Source organism: Epinephelus fuscoguttatus, linkage group LG6, assembly GCF_011397635.1.
Source record: "Epinephelus fuscoguttatus linkage group LG6, E.fuscoguttatus.final_Chr_v1".
In the NCBI taxonomy this organism is placed as follows: Eukaryota; Metazoa; Chordata; class Actinopteri; order Perciformes; family Serranidae; genus Epinephelus; species Epinephelus fuscoguttatus.
Genome location: NC_064757.1, coordinates 30816788 through 30824338, shown reverse-complemented (window position 1 = coordinate 30824338; position 7551 = coordinate 30816788). Strand labels below are relative to the sequence as shown.

The window sequence follows — 7551 nt, the reverse complement described above, 5'->3', positions numbered from 1 at the left end:
ACAACTTGTTCAATAGTTGTTGCTGGCTCTCCACTATACTGTAACCAGAGACTTTCTTAATTGTGAGGATTTTCTGCGTTTGTCTTTGCCTTACGTTTTCGCTATTTTCTGACATTTTCTAGACTTATCTATAATGAAACAAGTGCAATTTTGCAAAAGCTGTGACAACATACATGCATGCATGCATCCACACACACTGCCCCTTTTTGCCAACGTCATTCAGTTTATCAGTTTAATTTCGTTATGAGGCTTTGATAAGCCTGGGTGTGTGTGTTTGTGAATGTAATTCTCTGTTATTTTGTGTTTAACCGTCATGGAGAAGCTGCGGTGCCGCTGGTCTGGTTTCCCAAGAAACAGGCAGGGACAGGCCTCAAACAGCATGGTAGCTTGATAAAACAATGCTCTCAAGTACTGCCAAGCCCGTCACAGCAACATGATCTGAATGCAAACTACACAGACAAACACACATGCAAAGCCCTTTTGGATGACTGAACAAAAGAGCCCAACCCTGACCATCTTTGTCAAGCAAAAAGTCACGGAGCATGCACTGCAGACAGTAAGACAGTAAGGTGTGATTATAATGTAACTTTAGCAGGTTGTCTCATTTGATTTGTATTTGACTCCTGCAAACCTTATGCAGCAAATGAGGAGACATTTTTTCTCCATCTGGTTTCTTAACTCTTTTTCTTTTAAAAAAAGAAAAAACAGACAGTTAGATGGATATCTTTGCCAACAGGTATCTCCAGACTGTTTGCCAAAAAACTTGATGCATGATTTACAGTTGTTTTGCTTCACAATGCGGGGAGCTATACAAGCTACTACAGGTGCCAAACACTTCCAGTATGTGAGGCTACACCAAAAAATACACACTGATGTCAGAAGAAAAAGCTTGCATTAAGGAAAAGGAGAATGGGAACACTCTTTTAGCCTGCTTATTATTTTTTATCTAGACTCCAGTGACAGATAGAATACTAATACAGAGATAAAATGCAAAAATAAAAACAAGAGGACACTGAAGAAAAATGTGTGAAGGTCAGATAAAAAAATATTGCTTTTAGTACAGCAAGAAAAGTATTATAAAGAAGTAAACAAAAATACCTTAAATTAATAAAAATGACACCAGTAAAGGGCGGCATGGTGGTGTGGTGGTTAGCACTCTCGCCTCACAGCAAGAGGGTTGCCGGTTCGATCCCGGGCGTGGGAGCCCTTCTGTGTGGAGTTTGCATGTTCTCCCCGTGTCAGCGTGGGTTCTCTCCGGGCACTCCGGCTTCCTCCCACAGTCCAAAGACATGCAGATTGGGGACTAGGTTAATTGATAACTCTAAATTGTCCGTAGGTGTGAATGTGAGTGTGAATGGTTGTTTGTCTCTATGTGTCAGCCCTGCGATAGTCTGGCGACCTGTCCAGGGTGTACCCTGCCTCTCGCCCGATGTAGCTGGGATAGGCTCCAGCCTCCCCGCGACCCTCAAGAGGATGAAGCGGTTAGAAGATGAATGAATGAATGACACCAGTAAACTGAGTAATAACAGTTAAATGACAGCAAAACACAGATTGCTTACCACTGTGGAGACTAAAGGAATCTTACGGACCCCTAAAGGTTCCTTAGCTTGTGCACAAAAGACAATAACTTGCATACAAGATAATCATCTAGTGCAAACAAGTTATTATCTTGTGGGTAAAAGATATCTTGTGCACCTAAGATTTAAGAAAAATCTTCTTTCGAGATTTTAGGGCTTAATGGCATCTATACAGAACATCTTAAAAATCATTTACGTGGCCCACTGTGACATTTTTTTTCCTTTAGATGATTTGGCAGCAGCAGAAATAAGAGAGGAATTTCAAATCTGGAATGTGTTTTTACCACTGGCTTCCAAAATGGGTTTCACATATGGTTTTATGGGTGAACTTTAAGGTGACCCAGTAATTGATTTTACCATGCATTTTCTTTACCATGCTGGAGACCTGCAGCTGCCATGTAAATACTGCAACTATTTCTGTCGCCAAAAAACCCCCACTCACTCTTGGTGTGATTTTTTTAGTTTGACTTGGTTAACAAGGAAATCTGAACACTTGTGATTATATTAACCCAAATGTGCGGCAGAGGTGTTCCACATTTGGCTGGGATTATACAAGCCTTCTAGTGTGTCCCTGGCTTTAAAAACATCACCTCAAGACGAAATTCAGAGGCATGGCTCAACATAAATACAGCTGTGTGCAGTCGGTGTTTCACATACTTCTATGCTTGAACCAAAAATGGCTTCTGAGCCTGTTTCAGGTCAAGTGGGTCCCCATATGAAAAGAGCAGTTGTATGTTTAAAGGGTCTTGGATCCTAAAGGTTTTTCCAACTTCAGCACCAGGCTGAAATATTTCACAACATCCAATATATTCTATGACCATTTGAGCCCTGGAAAAAAACAACAACACTGATGGGCAGCGGGAAAAACAGCGATAGATTCTGGGAAATCTAACCAAGAAACTGATAGCTCAAATGCACAGCAACACACAAATCAATACTTCTCTGCTGGGCTCTGGTCCTTGTCCTTGTAGCAGTAATAAATGTGACCACAAACTATAACCACAAGGATATTACTGTTACTTAAAAACCAAGCCTAAACCTCATCTATGCCTGCAGCGGTCCTATTTTAGGAAAGAAAAGACACGCCTAACATCAACATCATGATTTAGAGTCCTCTTTTCACACTGGACTTTGCCACTGTTCTGTTCGACCATTCAGCTGTGTAAGGCAGCCTTTTGGAGGAAGCTGTCCAAGTATACTCGCACACATATACTACGCAGGACTGACCACACTGTGAAGCAATCGTTTCTTGGAACCCAGATTTGCACAGTGCAAAAGGTCTTGTTTGTCCCCACTATTTCCCGTTGCTAAACACAAGTTGGTGGTAATACAGAATGAACTCAGGCAAGTACGGTGTCAATACACCATCACCTCGTTTCCAAGTCAGTAAATATATACAGTTACTGGCATCTGCAAAATTATGCATGTTTGCTTGCTGCGTATGTGTGTTGGCTGGGGCACTTTACTTCACATATTAAGCAGCCTGTTTTTGTGTTTCAGCTGCTGTTGCCCTGGAATTAATGGTTAATTATCAATTAATCTATTGATATGTTTGAGAAAAGGGTCACTGATTAACTTGTGGTCAACCTATCTATTGATATCTCAACCATTGTAACACTAGCTTCAGTCTAAAGTACATCCCTAAGAACAAAGTGGATTGTTATCCCAGCTGGAGCCAAAACCAGGACAAAAAAAATGAACTGGAGCCACAGCTAAAATTATTCCAAACTACCACAGCTTGGAGAGAGAAGAGCTACTCATGGAAAACACTACACAAGCTTAAAAAGGTTTCATCTCCATTTTAGCAGATGTCAGACTGTGATGAAACCTTTCATATGGAGCTTTGTTTTCCATGCATTGTCCTGACAGTAGCATGTATGGTCTAAGCATATCTATATCCATTTGTACAGTACACATCTTACAGCACCTTACTATCACAACCACATTTTAAAACAAAGGACAAAACCTCTGCTACTATTCTCATCACTTAAACTGTGTAGGCTGGCAGCTGAAGCCAAACTTAGGAAAACCTGTGTGTCTGTTCTCAGCCTACACTCGGCAACGCTGTCATTACGCTGTCATATGATGACCACCGGGACCAAAGAAATAAGCACACAGTGCCTCCAGTGTACTATGTAAGTGTGGTGACATTTTGAAACACGAGCTAAAGCTGCTGCTAATTATGTTTGACCTTCGAATGGGACTGGGAGGAAGACCGGATGCAAGCGAGAGAAAAAGTGAAAAACAGAGAGAGTTAGTGACCAGATGAGTGTGTCTGTGTGAAATGTCTGTGCTCTGACCTCAGTCGAGAAGGGACATTCAGTCCTGTGTGTGTGCGTGTAGCTTTTGGACCTCAACCAACAGTTTCCTTCCTTCCTTCCTTTTCCCTGTAATCCTTAATGAATGTAAACGTAAATCTTGAAGGCAATAAACAGGATGAGTTAAAAAAAAAAAAAATTAAAAAAAAAAAAAAACCTTTTAGAAATATACAATTTGTTTTTGGATCCTTGCTTCTAAATTACAGTCTTAATATAATTAAACACATCCACTGCGAGTCAAAAGCATGCCAGTCTAAATATACAAACTAGTTTAATCTTTTTTTAGCTCAGACACAACCAAGCAACAAAGAAAACACACACACAGGGTGGCTATTGTCCTGCCAGGTACAAGTAGGCGCCTTAGAATCGTAATTTGCTATGGTGACTAATGTTGAGTGTTTTCTTGTATTGAGTAATACTAGAACAGTGTGTAGCATGAAACTCAGCACCTGTTTATACAGTGGCAGAGTTATTCTATTGAAAAACTGATACAACATAGTATTGCAGTATTTTTGTGTGGCAATATTGTCTCATCACACAGTGCCAAGTTTCTTTTTTTTATATTATATAAATTATTAATATTACAAATACAAATTAAACTTTAGATAGCCTACATGAATAATGAAATACAATAGTGAAAACTTAATCTTATTAGATAATACAAATGTTGGCAAAGTTTTCCTTTAGGGGACATAATTTACAGATGAAAAAGGGTAATAAATCGCAATATATTTTATCGCAACACTCAGCATATTGCGAGTGGACACTATGGCCTGAAATGATGTCATTATATTTTAGGGTATTTGTGTGATAACAATAATCTTGGCGATACAACAGACTAGTAAAGAAAATGCTTCATTAATAATTTAGGAACACAGAATTGCAACAAAATAAGTGATATACTTTTAAGTATCCAGTAAAAACTAAACAAAAGTTATCTCTCATTTCTTTAGTTTGTAAAAATACAACATCAACTCAGAGTGAGATTCAGATATTTAATATTAACAGTTCAATAAAATGATTCTAAAAGCTGCTCCTCTTTTTGGAACCATCGTGTAGTCGGTAATAATTTCACTTTTAGCCATGCTTGTTGTTGCCATTGTACCAGTATGACTACAATATGTCAACAAGTCGAAATATCATGAGTATCATGAATGATATGATATGGCACACTGACTTAAGTATCGTGATAATATCATATCGTGGAGCCTTTGGTAATCCCCACCGCTGAGAAATAGTAGGAATAGAGTGCATAAACAGATCTTGTTCCTTATTGCTACAAAAAAAAGCAGTATTAAAAGCATCAAGGTAATACAGATACGTTTGACGTCTATGGAAATGCATGTAAATGTTATAAACAGGATATCCCCTACTATAACACCTGTGAATGAATGACTGCTTTTCTACCACATCTCCTATTAAACAACTTTCTATATTTCCATCTTTCAAAAGTGTTACAGTTCTTAAATGAAATGAAATGAAAAAACATTATAATTTGAATGCAGTGTAGCCAACTACTTAGTAGAGTATGCTATTACACAATATTAGGACTGGGTGATATGAAGAAAACCAATTATCAGTTTTTGGGTTTTTTTTCACTAAATACCAATACCTCAATATCATATTGCGACAACATTGTAAGGTTGACTAAATTAATTTAATTTATTTTTAATTGAATTTTTATTTAATTTAAATGAATTTTAATTCAGCTAAGTAATATCGATGTAATAAATACGTGGGTAAAGAAAAATAATAAAACAGCTAGAACAGTCTAGTAAGTTCTGAAACTTATACTTCACTGTAATGAGGCCTTAAAAACCAGAAGAAGAAAACATTTTCAATATTACAATATCCAAAATCTAAGACAATATCTAGTCTTGTATCAGGATATTTATTGATATACTGCCCAGCCCTACATGATATAAATAAAAAGAGATAATTTCCCAACCCAATTTCCTGTGGAAAAATACAAAAATTTCAAATGGAAAACAAATCCTTTTCTGTGCATGCAGACCGCATTTGAGCAACACAGACTTATTTACACCTTGCTGATTTTTCCTACTTCATATTTGCACACTGTATTTGCACTGCACTACTGCACAACAATTCATCTCGAGAAAATAACGTTTTTATCTTATCTACACAATATTTATTCACAATCTGGTATGTCAAAGAGCCTATAATCCATTCAGTAATCCATACTGAGTCATGAAAATATTTTTTAAAATGGTCATAAAAGATTTGGTGATCTATGAGCAAAAATAACTGACGAAATGATCATACTCATATTGTTCATCACACATTTGGGGTCCCAACTACACAAAAAGAAAACTAATAATGTGCCTGCTCACTCAACACTTAGCAGGTGATCATGTGCAATAGCTATTTTTGCTCCTCTAAGAAAAAGAGGCTAATACAGCAGGTATCCCAAACTGCATCATCACAGGACGGTTTGCATCATTAGCATTAGCAACTTGGGCAGCGTGATAGGTACCGTCACGAGTCCCATCATAAACAACGGACAGACGGTGATTTACCTTTATAACTTTACTCAGCTATTATTTTAACAACATTTTAACATGAGAGACAGTGTATGTGAATTAAACAAAATGTGTTAAATGACATTTTAAATTCACTTAGCAGCCAGCACCCCACCACACACGCGCAGAAGAGGCCACTGATGTTTGGAAAAAACACAGCTAGCTACAGTAGCTGCCATCTAACGTTACAAACTAACATCTAACGGTTGGTATGAGCTCACATATAACACCAACATTACCTTTGTTGTAGCGAGGTGTCCTTTTAAGTGCTGTTTTTATATCGGCTGGTTAAATGTTATCCAATAATTCAGCTTCTTCAAAATCCTGCCACCGCGCTGTGTAGTTGAACCATTCCCACTGACTCCAGAGTAGGTTGGGATTACTGGAATAGGGCAAACCAGGGCGTTTGATTGACAGCTGTACCGACCAATGAGATTCCAGTAAAGTGTTTTTTCACGGGGGAGAGGGTGTTGTCCTGCTGCGTTAGAGTGACACGGGAAAACGGGGCGACGGTTGGGATCCTGTGATCACGACGGTGGTCACGACGCGCATCAAATTATTGTCAGGAGCCTGCCCTGAATGATTTTTTACCGATTTTCTGGATTCCAGTACGAGAGTCGTTAACGAGGGTGATATGACAAGGGAGGGATCAATGTTCATTTCAAATACAGTGATCCCTTGTATTGATTTTCATCATGTGATGCGAACTTTTCCATGCCATAATAACATGTTACGCAACTATACTTTGGAGGACTTTATTGTGGGACGCAAACGCACCTCATGGGGTTCTTGTTGGCTGCAAAAAAAATAAATTAATTTAATTTTTAAAAGAGTAAAATAAAATAAAAATAACAAAATAAAAATAAAATAATATATTTTTTAAGTATAAAAATAGCTTATTAGAGTAACAATAATGAATAAATTTTGAAAAAAGAGAAATGTGGTAACGCAAACCCAGTAGGCTTATTTAATGATAATCTGTAAAAACCTGATAATGGAACTCCGAGTCCAAAACATTGGACGCAAATTTAAAAAAGAAAATCAATGATTTGTAAATCTTTTTTGACCTTTATATAAAATTAATTACTCTGTCAATAAAAGAAATATAAAATACTT

General features: G+C 37.6%; 1 protein-coding gene across 1 annotated transcript in view; it reads right to left on the bottom strand.

The window, feature by feature from the left end:
* Positions 1–6813, bottom strand: part of lifra (LIF receptor subunit alpha a) — a 22345-nt gene extending 15532 nt beyond the window's left edge. The window contains exon 1 of the mRNA XM_049577745.1: positions 6675–6813. The gene's annotated coding sequence lies outside the window, so the exon portion shown is untranslated. The remainder of the gene's footprint in view (positions 1–6674) is intronic.
* Positions 6814–7551: the final 738 nt, after the last annotated feature.